General features: G+C 49.4%; 1 long non-coding RNA gene across 1 annotated transcript; it reads right to left on the bottom strand.

The window, feature by feature from the left end:
• Positions 1 to 626: 626 nt before the first annotated feature.
• On the bottom strand, positions 627 to 3,719 carry LOC141930180 (uncharacterized). The gene is made up of 3 exons (XR_012625225.1): positions 3,563 to 3,719; positions 1,459 to 1,592; positions 627 to 1,273 (listed from the first exon to the last, which is right to left on the bottom strand). It is a non-coding gene; the product is annotated as an uncharacterized LOC141930180 (long non-coding RNA).
• Between the last annotated feature and the right edge of the window lie 10,542 nt (positions 3,720 to 14,261).

The following is a 14,261-nucleotide window of genomic DNA, read 5'->3' as shown; positions in this document are numbered from 1 at the left end:
TAAGATTTACACAATTACTCCAGTCAAACAAAGCGAAATGTTTACCACCTCTCAAAATATAAATAATAAAATTAAACTTGCACAACTTTTCCAAGCTGGGGAAGGAGGGCAAAATCCGTAAGTAGGAAATTTGGAGTAATATTTGATACCCGGCGAGATAATAAAACTAAATATTTACAGGCTGCCTCTCACAGTTAATAAAATACGATTATCTGATAATCCTTAGCAGCAAGGCTATTTGTATAGTTAACAGCTGATTACAAAAGTACTTTAAGGAGGCAGGCTGGGGTCAGGGCAGCTCTGCACATCCTCCTCACCAGGGTCAGGCCTGAAATATTAACAAACTGAACTGCTTAATAACGAGACTGCAGCCCCGGAGGCTGAGCTGCCTCCGGGCCCCTTGTAAGCAAATAACGCGTGTCAGGGGCTCCCCTCAGGCGGCAGCGGCGGAGGGGGGGCTCTTCCAGGGGCTAGCTGTAGTTTGGGGTGGCTGGGGCGGGAGGAGTCGTGGTCTGCGCCCCCCCCCCCCCCCCCCCCCCCGGGGGAGGGATGCTCTGCCCCCCCCCCCTCAGCGGGGGAGGCGACCGCCCACTCGCCCAGAGAAGGGGTCCCGTCGAGGGGTGCAGCCCCGGTGCCCCCCAGCCCCGGGGGGGGTCCGGGGTCCGGGACAGCCACCCCGGCAGCGGAGCAGCCCCGCTCCGTACCGCCGAGGCCGTGACTCCCAAGCCCGCAGGCAAGGCTGGGCGCCCCGGGTTTGGGGATGGGCGGCGGTGGCAAAAGAAAATGATGGAAAACAATTAATCAGCGGCGCATCTGCATATGCCGCCGGCTCCATCCCGGAGCCGGGAAATCCCCCAGCGGGGACGGTGGCCCCGTCGAGGGGAGCCCCGGGGGGGTCCGGGCAGGGGACAGCCCGCAGCCGCCGGCCCCCGGTTATGTGCTGGCGAGACTAGAGGCCGCGGTTGCCTCATTAGCCAGGACTTTAAAAACCTGTTAACTCTTTCCCCTTTCAACAGAGGACGCCCCTCGCTATTTATTATTATTATTTTTTTTTTCCTTTATGGAAAGAAAGAGGAACGCGTGTGAACATACCCGTGTGGGTGCAGGGGAAGCCGCTGATCCGTTTTGTGCCCTCCTCCTTTCGAGAGCTTGTCTCCATAATTTAATGATAATTTAAAATATTGTTTCTCTCCCACTGTTTGATAATCCTGTTCCTTTAGTTGGTTTGATGCTGACAGATTTTGAAGGCCACGCTTTTCCCTCTCACCTGCTGCTACGTTTAAAAAGAAAAAAGGTATTAACCTCTGAGGAAATAAATATTGAAACAAAAGGTTCCAGCCACAAAGCCCCCAGATCCCATCAATTCAATCCTCCGCTCTTAATTTTCCTGCGTTTTGATTTTTTCTCCTTTTTTTTTTTTTTTTCCCCCTCCTTTCTTCTCCCCGTCATGTTTCCTACCTGAGCTCCCATCCTTCTCGCAGGGGCTTGCGGAGCCTCCTATTTATTTGTCTGGGGGCGTCCGGAACTCACTTTTAAGTCAGACTTTATTTTGTATTTTATTTGCGGGCCCGATTCGATAAGGTATCAGTTTCCTAAGGAGCAAAAAAAAAAAAAAAAAAAAAAAAGTAAATTGCTGTATGTGGGTGTAGCTGTAATGAAAAATCAGAGCAGTTAAATCGTAAAATTTGGATTAAGAAGCTTGAATTTAATACACACACAACACATTTATTAAAGCATTAGAATAATTGAAATTTGCTGCTGGAATAGTCCAATCTGTTTAAATAATTCTATGGGTGTCTTGTTGTGATAAAAGATTATCTGGAATTCTATTAAAGGCGCAGGAGCCCGATTTCTAAATCCTATTTGGATACTTTCAATAACTATCAATAATCTCATCTACTCAACAGCCTCCTGCCTCTCAGCTTTATCTGAAAGTTTACAGCATTTCAGGAGAATTTCATAATAAAAAACCCAGCGACGTAGGAAAGCGGTACCTGTCATTCATGTTCGGATTAAAAAAAATATTAATATGAGAAAAAAGCCCATTGAAAGGTTTGCTGTTTAAGTGCCAGACTAGATGCAAGGGATAGATTGGTTTTGTATTTAAAATCTCACCTGAAGGTTATTTTTATCTATCTAAACAAATTATCCCTGTCTGTTTGTGCAGTAATTACATCAATGAATATTATGAATAAGGTATGCTCCAGCCAAATATTAATTAAAGGTTCAACACACCTCTCTCCCCTTTCTGCTGGGCTCTCTTCAGACCCACGAATTAATGCCAGGTCCTTTTTAATCCCTCACTTATTACAACTTTCTGTTAATTTTATACTGTTTAATATCATTCCAGGGGCTAATTTATTTTGTTTATGCGCGGGGTATCTTTGTAATTGTTACCAGACACTTTCCTGGCCGGACCACCAGCTCTCCCGGACCCCGGTGCTTTCACTAATCGCTGCTAATTTTCTTCATTAACTTCATTTATTCTTTCCACGCGTTTTTGCGGGGTGAGGTAGGGAAAGGCCCTGGTGGGGATCGTGTTCTGTGATTTCTCCCTTAAAGCTCAATGCATGGGGCAAAGGGGGTGGGGGAGGTACCTCCTCTCCGAGCCCCCCAACTTGGGGCTAAACCGGCGGGGCTGCGCGCCCGCTCCGCGGGGCCCAGGAGGCAAAATTACACCAACTCGGGTGCTAAAAGCGATCAGCAGCGGGCTGAAAAACACAACCCTCTCTTGGGACTTTGCACAAGGCGGCTCCCCCACCCCTTTTCCTCCTCTTCTCCCTTTTTTCTTTTTTTTTTTTTTAGCTCTTGCCTAACTCCCTGGACCCAGCCCTGATTTCATTCTGGTTATTAGACAGCTACCAGTGACTGTCTGCACTCCGCGTCTTTCCTGCTAATTATCACCTTATGAAAAGTGTTTCATTAAGAAACTCTGCTTTTGATTAATTATCGACAGAATGCTGACCAGAAAGAAATGAAATTAGTCGCTGACCCCGTCTGAGTAACACTGAAAATTCATCACCTATCCTTTTAATATTGAAACGCACCGTAGAATTTTAATAGAAAATATTGTTTTTTCCAAACCTTTCAGTCTTTATTAATGCCCCTGGGCAAGAAATGATATTGCTGGCAATATAGCAGCCTTTGTTCATTTTATATTTATTAAACATAATGCACTTCATTTTCAAATATTTTACTGTTTCTTTTTAATTTCGCTCACTGTAAGTACAGAATAAACCCTTTTTAAACATTTAAGATGCTGGGGGGGGGTCCTCCGCCCTCCCCAGGAGGCCGTATGCCATAGAGGCAGGGCCGCCGAGCCCATGGGAAGAGAAGGGGCTGTGATTTCAGCTGGCAGCCCCCGGCCCCTGCGGACCCTCGGGCTGTCCCTGCGGGGCCCGGAGGAGGAGAAGGGGGGGACGGGGCAGCCCAGGTCCTTGGGCACCAGGGGCTGAGCCACGTCGGGGCGGGGGGGGGAATGCTTGCAGCTAGTCCGGGGGACCCCTCCGCCGTGTCTGCGCTCCCTCCCTGCCCCACATCCCCCCCCCTTCCCCGGGGTCACCTCGACAGCAGGGGCAGGGACGTCACCCCGCGGCTTCGCGCACGGAGGAGCTCGGCCTCGGAGTGGGGGGTGTCGGAAGGTGCGGGCTCCCCTCCCCCGGGACCCCCGGGCCTCTCCCAGCAGCTGCCGTCCCACCCGGGCCGGCGGCCGGGGCCGCCCTCCCGCCTGTCCCCCTTTCCCAAGGAATCCGAGACCTGCGGTTAATGAGACGTGAAGTGTGAAAAACTTCCTGAGCGGGGCGGCCCTAACGACGTTCCCAGATGTGCGGCGGGGAAGGGGCGGCCCTGGCCGCCGGCCTCCCCCGGAACGGTCACCCCAGCCCGGACGGGCCGGGGCGCCCCGGGGGGGCCGGGACTCGGCATCCCGCGGGACTCCCGGGCGGCTCCTCCTGCGGCCCTGCACGGGGGAGAGGATCCCCGCTCCCTGTGCACACCCCCCAGTTTCCCTGTGCGCACCCCCGGGGCTCCTGTGCACCCCCTTTGCTCACCCCCGGGACTTCCGAGCGCATCCCCCGGCTCCCCGGTGCGCATCCCCGGAGCGCTCCACCGTGACCCCTCAAACCGGGAGGGGAACCTCGGTCACTGTCGTCCTGACCTGAGCCGCAGAAGTTGCTCCAGAGGGGTCGGCTCCAGGGGATACCCGCCTCGGGGTGCGGGGGGTCCCCGGCCCACGGGCTGATTGCTCTCCCCTTCACTTTCCCCCCTCCCTCAGCAGCGACCACCCCTCCGCCAGCCCCCCTCCAAGCGAGCGACCGCACTCTTTCCCCTCGCATTTCTCCCCCCCAAAACGCAGCGCCACACGCGCAGCCCTATAGATGCTCGGGCAAATAAATAAATAAACGCCAGCCTCCTATTTTTATGAGCCATTTAACTCCAAAATAGACCTCCAGTATCTAGTCCCCGCGCTGGATTTCCATATCCAGTCACTCAGCCCTGCTTATCTTCATGTATGGCTGCCTCATGTTTAACACACAATTACATTTTCTCCCTCCAATTCCATTACAAATGGAATCGGGGAGGCATTGTTTGAAGAAATGTACTGCTTCAGTTCTAGTTATGTCGTACAATGCACGGAACAGTGGAAAAAATCTAGACACCAAAGAGTCAACACACACGCACAGACACAGACAGACGGAGCCCGGCTCGGAGCGGAGCCCGCACCCTTATTTACTGCAAACAAACTGCTGCCCTGCGGTGGGGCCGGCCGGGGAAAGGGGACCCGGGCAGAGATAACCAAGCGATGGGAAGTTAATTAATTGCATTAAACTATTGACTAACTACCTAGCTCGATCGTAATTCATTTAGAGAATATTAAAATCTGAGGAACAATAATAAAATTGATGCCGATTCCCAGCGGAAGGAGATGGCCAGCAAATTGGATACTTTTCTTAATCTGGCGTAAATAATAACATGTCTGTTCCCACTCCCTCTCAGGCCAATTCCCCTATCATTTATTCCAGGCTCAGAAGCCTGCTTCCATAATTGATATCAGTTACTCAATGAGTGCTTCTTGCATTTGTTCTCGTTATCCATTATAATTACAAAGTTCAGCCCGGGCGGCCTGGAGGGGGCCGACCCGGCCCGGGCGGTGCGGCCGGGAGCCCCGGGGGGGGATGCCGAGCCCCGGCCCCTCCCGGGGACACGATCCGGGAGGGGGTGCTGGGGGGAAGGACAGGACAGCACCGTGGCATTGCGCTGCCGGGGGAGAGGCTCCGGGAAGCAGCTCGGAGGAGTGGTTATGGGGCTGAGGATGTGGGGGGCTCCGGGGTGTCTCGCCTCGCCCCCCCCAGGCCCGGCTCCCCGCCGCTCCGCTTCCTCCGGCCGAGCCCCCGCGCCTGGCTCCGCTCGGCGCAGATATTACTATTTCGTTATTTATTCACTTATTTATTCATTTATAAAGTGTTTACTTAGCTCGGTGCAGATGTAACATCTCATTTACAGGTTGGCCCCGGGGCAGAGAAACAATTGGCAACAGAGGAGAGAAAAAAAAAAAGAAAAAAAAAAAAAAAAAGAACTCGGGAGAATAAAGAGGGAGAGAGGAGGGAAGGGGAGCTGCCGTCTGCGGCGGAGGAGCCAGCCCGGCTCCCCCCGGCCCCGCGCTGGGGCGGGGACCGTCGGGGCAGCGCTCCCTCGGGGAAACTGAGGCAGGGGGTGCTTGGGGGTGCGAGGGGTGGCTGTGCGCAGGGTGTCGGCGGGGGGAAGCCGTGACATCGCTGCCGGCGCCCGTCGAGGATGAGGATGGTCCCCCCCGGGAGGAGCAGCACCACAGCCCCTGCCTTCCTCCCTGTGGCGCGCACGGCCTTGCGGCCTGGGCACCGGCGGAGCGCACGGACGTTGGTTTTCTAGCGGCTTTTGGGGAGAAATTAATGCTTTCGCGGCAGCTTCTCGAGGCGGGGGGGGGGGGGGAAACCACAACGTACCGGAGGCGGGGATCGAACCCTCCACCCCCGGAGGGTCCGTGCCCCCCGGGCGGGGCCCCTGGCAGCCCCGCGCATCCCTTCACACGGGCGCTGACGGGCGGCAGCTGCTGATTGTTTAAACGAGGAGGCAGTTGCTTAGCAACCCATAGGAGGCTCATTACCGAAGCCACAGTGATTAACAAAAAAGGGTATGAAAGTAAAATGGATTAATTATTTAATTAACTAATTGATGATCAACTTCTTTTTAATTATTCACTTAATTAAAGAAGTGTAACTACAACACTGCCCTTATCAAGTGTGTTGATATACTGACAAGATTTCAAAGACAAAAAGAAAAAGAAGAAGGGAAAAAAAAAAAATCTTCCCTGCTACGGGCACCGCAGATCTGAACACAACATCTCGGGACTCGCTGCCCTGGAGTTCAGATGCGACCCCGAAACTTTCCCGTAAGGGGCTGGGGCGAGAGCCTCCCTCACAGAAGGCGCAGTGCCATCGCTACGAGTTATATCTGTTTCCTGCTGCCACGCTGCAGAGCATAAATTCAGCCGGGCTGTGCTCTAAGGAAGAGTTATGGAGGCCTTGCTGCCTCTTAAATCCGGGTTGATCTTTTCCTCTTAACTAGACGATGGTTCAGCTGCATCTGGTCAGACCCAGCGAGAGAGTTATGGATGGCTGCAAACTTCTCTGTGCCTTTTCCCCAGGCCAAAGGGTTTGGCTAGGTCTGGAGTGAAGGATCCTTCCTAGGGGTGACAGAAGTATCCAAAGGGACTGGGGACATCCCAGCCTGGCATCTGTGGTCAGAGGAGAGGGGTGAGCATCAGGGTGTCGGAGCAACCCTTGTGCTTGTGCCTGTGATGGGTGAGAGCCCTGGCTTTCCCAGGCAGTATTTTCCCAGCAGCAGGGACCATGGGGCAGGAGTGGGGGGGAATCCTGCCCAGGGCAGCCCTGGCACCCCATGGAGCTCCCTGCCTGCTCAGGGACCCCTTTTCCCAAGTTGTGCTCGGAGTCAGCAATAACATGTAAGTGATTTTGCTTTCCGAAGGATTTGTCGTCTTCTCCGCTCTGCCCAGCAAGTGTCTGGCTCTCCCTGTATTGCACTAATTTTGTTTCTGCTTTTTTCGAAGTAAACAGTGTGGCTTGTCGAAAACGTTCACCTCTCTTGATTAATTTACCCCTAATGACAAAGATGGTTCTGCAATCAGCAGGTAAATGCGGGGAGTGAAATCTGCCTGGTTTTCCCTGTTAGCATGGCTGATGAGGGAGAGGGGGCTGGTGCCGAGCCGAGGGGAGGACGGTGCTGCAGGGACTCAATCGATTCTATTTACCCATCCAAGGTGTGATTGGATTTATTGTCAGTGTGAAGAAGACAAACTGATCACTTCTGCTCGGTGCAGTATTGGCAGGTCCAAGATCTGCTGAAGGAAGGGAAACTTGGGAGGGTTCGGCTTGGGTTTTTAACCCTCTTCTGAAACGTTCCTCCTCTGAACACAGGGGCCCTGGCACTCATCCAAAGAAAACTCTTTTCCCACGGTCACCCACAGGTGACAAAGCCGTTGTCACTCCACGCTAGGAAGGGGGGCTGGAGGTAGTAGGGCACGGCGGGGCGGTACGTCCGTGGGGAGCCCTGGGAGTCTCAGCAATGCAAACCAGGAGAGCTCTGTGATCACAAGGATGGGGCCACAGCACCTTCATGATGGCATCAGGCTGGGTGCTGAGGTGGTTTCCCCAGAAGTCACTGGGAAGTCACTGGAGATGTTGGAAGGTAGAAATAAGGAGGAAAAGAGGTCTCCTATCCTCATCAAAGCAGAAAAAGCTCCCTGTGCCAGGCAGGCAGGCAGAAAGGCAGGCAGGTCTGTTTGAGATGAGACAATATAAGGATGGACAAGGGGTCTAACTTCTCCCTCACCAGTTCTCTGTGCTTCCATCAGGTTTTTAAAAACATAAACCAAACCTTCTCCTCCATTTAAATCGTGTACCTAATCCCCTAACTCTCTTAATTAAGCAGAGGGAAGTTTAAATTGTTCTGAGCATCTTTGGGGGGATTATATATTTCAATCATCATTATGGTATGGCTATTTGTGATACCACAAGATAGATAGGTATATCCATTGTATAATCAGGCATACAAATTATAATCCCCCCAAAGACATTTAATAACAATTTAAAATACTGACTGCTGGACGTAGGGCATTGGCAGATTAGAAATTAATGTGAACGGGGGTTTCGTTCAAGGACTCCGGATGCTTTATGGTAGGAGCCTCTGTCCTGCAGTTCTCTCTCCTGCCATTAGGACCAGCACCGGTGAAGAGGAAGGGGCTCCCATCCCTGGGGTCCCTTCCACACGGCAGCATCTTGCGTGGATGCATTGCCCTGTCTGCAGACGGACAGGGTGAGCTGGACGTGCTGAGTCCCAGGAGCATCTCCATCCTCCTGAACAGTTTCCATCCCTCGGGATGTCGTGAAGGTCTCATTACCTCCACTGGAAGCTGTGGATGCACATCCGAGGGCACGATGTGGTCTGATGCTGTCTAATTTTCTTGGAGCTGTACACGGGGGTCCCCACTGACATTAGAGGGAGCTGCTGAAGCATATCGAGAGAAGAAGAGGTGCTGTGAGCGCTTGCTCTTGCAGCAAAACTGCTCAGGGGTGTCTCTGTAACTGTGAAATCAGGCCTTTTGAAAGCATGGATTATTGAGTGAGTAGATCTAGCCAGCTCCTTTAGGGCCCTTAGTCCTCGTATGCACTTGGTTATTTTACACTGAAAACATACAGGGGAGATTATATCATTTTTAGGGTAGGGGGGAGAAGAAGGAGCAATTTTTCTGTTTCTTAGGAGTAAGTGAAAATAACTGCTCACAACCTACTAAAACAAAAAGAGACATGTCTAAGAAATAAAACCACATTCTGACTTGACAGCAACAGCATTGCAGGTTAAATTCTAACAGTGAATTTTTGTAGGCTGGGTTTGGATGGCAAAGGACTTAAACCCTTATGCCTTAAGTGGAAGTCAGGACACAAAAATCTTTAAATCTATGCCAGGGAAATGTTATGAGTCCAAATAAATGGTCTTGGCAGGCATCATCCTTCGCAGAAAGGCCAGTGCAGCTGAAAAACTGATTTCTTGTTCTGCTTTTAAACAACAACATGGAGATCATGTTTTCCGCATCATCAAAGAAGCAGAAACATTATTGTTATTTGCCTTGTGCCTTTAGTATAGACAGCGAATGCTGTGTGATAGCTGAGGAACCTCTCTTCCTCATTGTATGAGGGGGTGCAGGGCTTCCACCCCCCAGTTGCAACAGGGAGAACCCGGAGAATTTGGGTCTAAGTCAGAACACCTGAAGGTGGCAAAGGGAGCTGGGTGTGGGAAGGGCTGATGGCTTTGCTTGTTAGCAGCGGTACAGAAAACTTACATTCTTGTTCGATAATACTACAGTCATGCAGAAAGCAGCTAAACAGTTGTCTAACACAGCAAGGGATCTCGCTCACAATGAACGTTGCAGGAGAAATCGTTCCCTCAATGCGTCCCCAGTTCCTTATCTAGCTTTCAGAGTTGCAGTTTTTACAAGGTTTTGGTATGGTTTTTCTAACACCTTATTGCAGAGTGAGCCCCTCACCAGCTCCCGGTAGCCTCGTGCTGTTGGCTCCTAAATGCCCTTGACAGGGCAGATGCCCCTGGGGCTCCGGCTGATGGTAGGGCTGGGAGGCTGCTCTGTGTGGTCCTCAGCCCCGGAACGTGGGCTGCCACTGAGGGTTGAAGATGGTTCAGTCCTGGGAAATGCTAAAAACAGCAAATAAAGGAGATGATGGCTAAACACACCCCTGGGGTGAATTCAGCAGGCACCTGCAGGTGGGGATTGATAATCTTTATCCAACGTGGCAGTTCAGAGTGTTTTTATAGGGGGTCACCCAGGCTTGGCTTTAATGGGAGGGAAAGGACCCAGGCTCAGGCTCTTTATTGGGAAGGGAGACCAAATCCAGTCCCTACAGTCGTCCCAAGGATCCCACATTTGTCCTCTCCTTCATGATGATGACTGTGAGCCTGGTCTTTATTTTTCTGGAGGAGGACCTCATGCCAGATCTTTCTGTGAGCAGGATGTTGTGTTTGCCCTGGCGTTAGAGAAATTGCTGTTTTACAGCGCTCCTTGCCCTCAGAGAGAAAACGCCAGGAGTGGAAAAAACCAGGTCAGTGCTTACAAGGGATCAAACGCCCCAGTGATGGGCATGTTACATGCTGACCTTGCCCGCTTGGGAACAATTTGGGGCTTGTTGGTGTCAGCTAAGCTGGCTCAGACGCTGGGTCTCCACTGCAGCCGTGCCCTCTCGCTCTCTGGCTTTAAATCACCTTCAGCTTTCCTATTTCTGCGGGCTCATCTTCCCGCCTTAGGAACCTCTACATCAAAGCTGTGCCAGGGAAAATACACCGCTAACTTCTTTAAATGATCCTAGGCGTTGTGATTACAGGATCCTGCAACTACTTTTCCAGAGCTCGTGAACTTCTTGAAAAATCTCCAGGGAGTTTGTCTCTGGGGGAACTTTATATTTTCTTGCTGATTTTTAAAAGTCTGCTGTTAACACCGCGTGAGAGATTTTTTTTTTAAGCACCAAACTCTTGGTGGATGCTGGGTTTGTAGGAGCTGTAAATGTAAATTGTTTTTCCTCTGGCCACTTGTGTTTTATTTGAAACGTACAAAATCTGAGTGTGTAGTTCCTGAGAGCTGGCCTAGAGAACAGCAGCACTCCCAAGTAGTTTGTCTCCTATCAAATGGCATTAATAATTTAGTCTCTAATTAAAAGTGAGGTCAAACAATGAAAAATGACTGAGCTAAATGGTTACGCTGTGATGTATTAAAGTGACTGGTGGGTTTTAATGGATGGAAGGAGCATTGTTGTTTGTTTATGTACAAAACACTTTCAGTCAAAGGCTGTAGGAGTCCCGAGGAAATGTATTTAACTAAAATCTTTTACAGGTTGCTGAGTCAATCCTTGAACAGACAATTTTTACACACCTTTTATTTCCTTCAGACTGCTCAGCTACCTGTAAAACAGTTTCTCTTAATGACAAGGAGTGAAAAAAAAACCCGCTTTGATGCCTCTCAGGCTTGTTCATCAGTTAATGTTAACACTCAGAGATATCTAAGGGGGTCTGAGACATCATGGGAAAGGTATTTTGAAGGGAGTTTGGTTTATGTTCTGGAGGATGCTCTGGGTGTCTGTTCCCAGCATGCTTGGTGGCTGCTACCACCCTGAGAGATGTTGGGAAGCGCCTGTCGTTAGTGTGATTACTTTATTTGTCAGCAGCCTTTGCCCAGAAGCTAACCCTGTACTGAACACCACAGCGCTGCCCCAGCAGCTGAATTCCTAAAGAAAAATGGGAAAGAGCAAGATTGCAGCCCTTGATGTGCAGGGAGGGAACCCAAGAGAAGGAGGACTCTGACTCTTGTGGGAATGAGGTACGGGCAAGTAAGCTGGGATGTTGGACCCTCTGTCATGGCTCTTGCCAAAACCAGGGTGTCCAGAGTCTCCAGCAGGGGCCTCACCCAGCAGAGCAGCCTTCCCACCACACCAGTGGGCTGAACTTGGTGCTGCACTGTTCAAGGCAGATTGTGTCACATCGTGTTAGTGGGACAGACCTGACTTCATGGAAATGGGAGAAAGCGTATCATGAACGTATCATTTAGTAGGTTCTCTGTGTCATTTAGGTGGAAGACTTGTATTTCCGATCCCTAAGCCAAGTCACTAAGGTCCTTGGATGGCAGGACCATAGCAACGTATGTGATTGTATGTCTGGGATGCTCCACTGAGGACCTGGGCTTCCATTTGCAGGGCTCCAGTGTTAAGGCATTGGCTCTCATATAGACCCACTCTTATGATTATACAGGCGCCTTTACGGGAGGCTTAAGTAGATGGTGACAATTTATCTTGATTATGATAGGCAAAACCAGGACCTTCCATCACAGACCTGGACCCAGAGGTGCTATGTGCTGTCCAAGCACAACAGGAGAAAAGCTTCTGCTCATCGAGGTTATAACTGGAAGTAGGAATAAGTACAGACCCAGGAAGCCCACATTTCTTTATACTTCTCTATGCAACCAAAAAAAAGAAAATAGAAGTCCCTACTCCTAAATATTTAGCCTTTATTTATTTACATTTTTAGCTGGCAATCTTTATATAGAAAAGACACCAAGTTGGAGTTTTGCACCTATTTCATTTAACACCACTTAACTCCTGGCACTGGCCCAATATGTCTCCATTAAGTGGAGACTTTGCAAAAATTGTCCCAATTAAGCAGCAGCATTGCGATTTGCTGTTGTTAGGCTAAACTGGTTCCCTGGGAGATGTCCTAATGAGGTATCCATCTTGATTAAGTGCAGACCCGTGAAGTGCTTCCCAATTAAAGGATAGAGTATGCATGTATATTATCCAAAATTTTTTTTTAAAAAAGTAATTTCTGGTATCTCCTCTGGGGGTCAATCCCCTATGGACAATGGCAGTGCTTGCTCTGACATGGGAGGATGCTGACCAGACCCATCACAAGTGGTCATGGACAGCCAGCACCAGCTTTTGTATCTAGGTGTCCACATCCAGAGTAACTGAAGAGGAAGGTCCAGTGGGTGAGAGCCCAGCCAGATGCAGGTGTCATTCCTACATGGCCACACAGTTTTTTTGCTACAGGTTGGTTGTGGGCTTACACTGGGGTCTTGCCAAAACCCCTTGTTCTCTCTGTGTTTCAGGCCACATTTCTGAAACAGGGAGAGAAGCACTGGGGCTGAGGAGATAAGTGTATTACTGGTAGGAAGGACTTGGATACCAGTTTTTTTGTATGGGCGAGCTGGGTGTGTGGCCATGGTGGCACATGGGGAGACAGACTGGAAGGGGGAAGATGCACCTTCCCTTCCGCCATCTCCCTGCTGCAGCTACAGACTGAGGTGCCCTCCTTTTGGGCAGGACGTGAGTTGCAGTGGGAGATCCCCACTGGTTTTAAGGAAAAAATGCAAACCCAACCCTTTCCCATGAGAGTGGTGCAGCCCTAAGACAGCATCCCAGAGGGGCTGTGGGGTGTCCATCCTTGTGATTTTGAGAAACCTGGCCTAGGTTTGAAGTTAACGTTGCTTGGGGCAGGAGGTTGGATCAAGGACCTTCCTGCCAACACAGGCCTCTTGGTGAAGCCATGCTTGCAGGGCTGGCATTAACATGGGCTGTGGGGCTCCACCACCAGCCCCAGCCTTCCAAGTCTGCACCAAGTCAGTGCAGAAACCACTGGGTCTGCCTGGGGCAGTCACAGGGCTTGGTGGGGTGTGAATTAGGTGAGGTGGGGGAAAAGGGCATTTCTGTAAAACCCTGACTGGGGGTTGGAGAAGAGAGAAACCACATGAGAATGAGTTTCTTCTCTAAGAAATAAGAGCTTGCCTTCTTCCCTTTCAATAACTTTCACTTTAGTTTAAACCAACAAATGTCCATTTGTCAAGTGTTAATATTCACCCAATGTCCAGAGGACATACCTTGAAAGTTATTTATAACAGGATTTTTTTTTTCTTCCAAGGAAACAATGTTCTAATTCCATATTTCTTCTGTGCTACAGAATTACCAATCAACTGTTTTGTAGTAATTTTAAATACAATTATAAAGAATGTGATTAGGACAAATGCAAAAGAAGTTAAACATAATCAATTCCTCAGTGCTGCTTTGTGGTTTACATTTTAGTATCATTTAAGGGGATTTGCGCCAACCTTTTGTAGTAGATTAAAGGCAGATATTTTGTTTGTTACAATCAAACCTATGATTTCGGTTTTATAAATTTTTAAAATATTAATTATAGTTTGAAAAGTACACGGAGGTGAATACATTAACTAGTTTCCTGCTTAGATAGCAACTATTTGGTGTTTGGCATTAGATTAGCAAGGAGCAGGTTGGGAATTTTAATCCACCTTGTTAAGTTATTAAATTTTCTTTATTTACATACAGATCTCACTTTCATTAACATTGTAACAGGTGCTCATTAACAATTTATCATTTGCAAGGCAGAAACAAAAAGAGATTTTGCTACAAAGTTTTATCTTCTGAGTGTCTCAATTATACTATGTAGCAAGGCTCAAACAATTATAAATATTATTTTACAATAACACTCAAAACTTGGGCCCATGTGGAAAAATCAGTAATCTTTGAATATTTCACTGGTTGTAGTTTCACTCTGTGTAGTTACATAAATAAAGCTTCTTTTAATTTTAAAAAGGGGGATATTTTCACTCTAAAATTAAAAGTATTTGGGTTCATGAACGT

This window comes from Strix aluco, chromosome 15 (genome assembly GCF_031877795.1).
Source record: "Strix aluco isolate bStrAlu1 chromosome 15, bStrAlu1.hap1, whole genome shotgun sequence".
Lineage (NCBI taxonomy): Eukaryota > Metazoa > Chordata > Aves > Strigiformes > Strigidae > Strix > Strix aluco.
The sequence above is the reverse complement of the archived record's forward strand: the minus strand, read 5'-3'. Positions and strand labels throughout refer to the sequence as shown.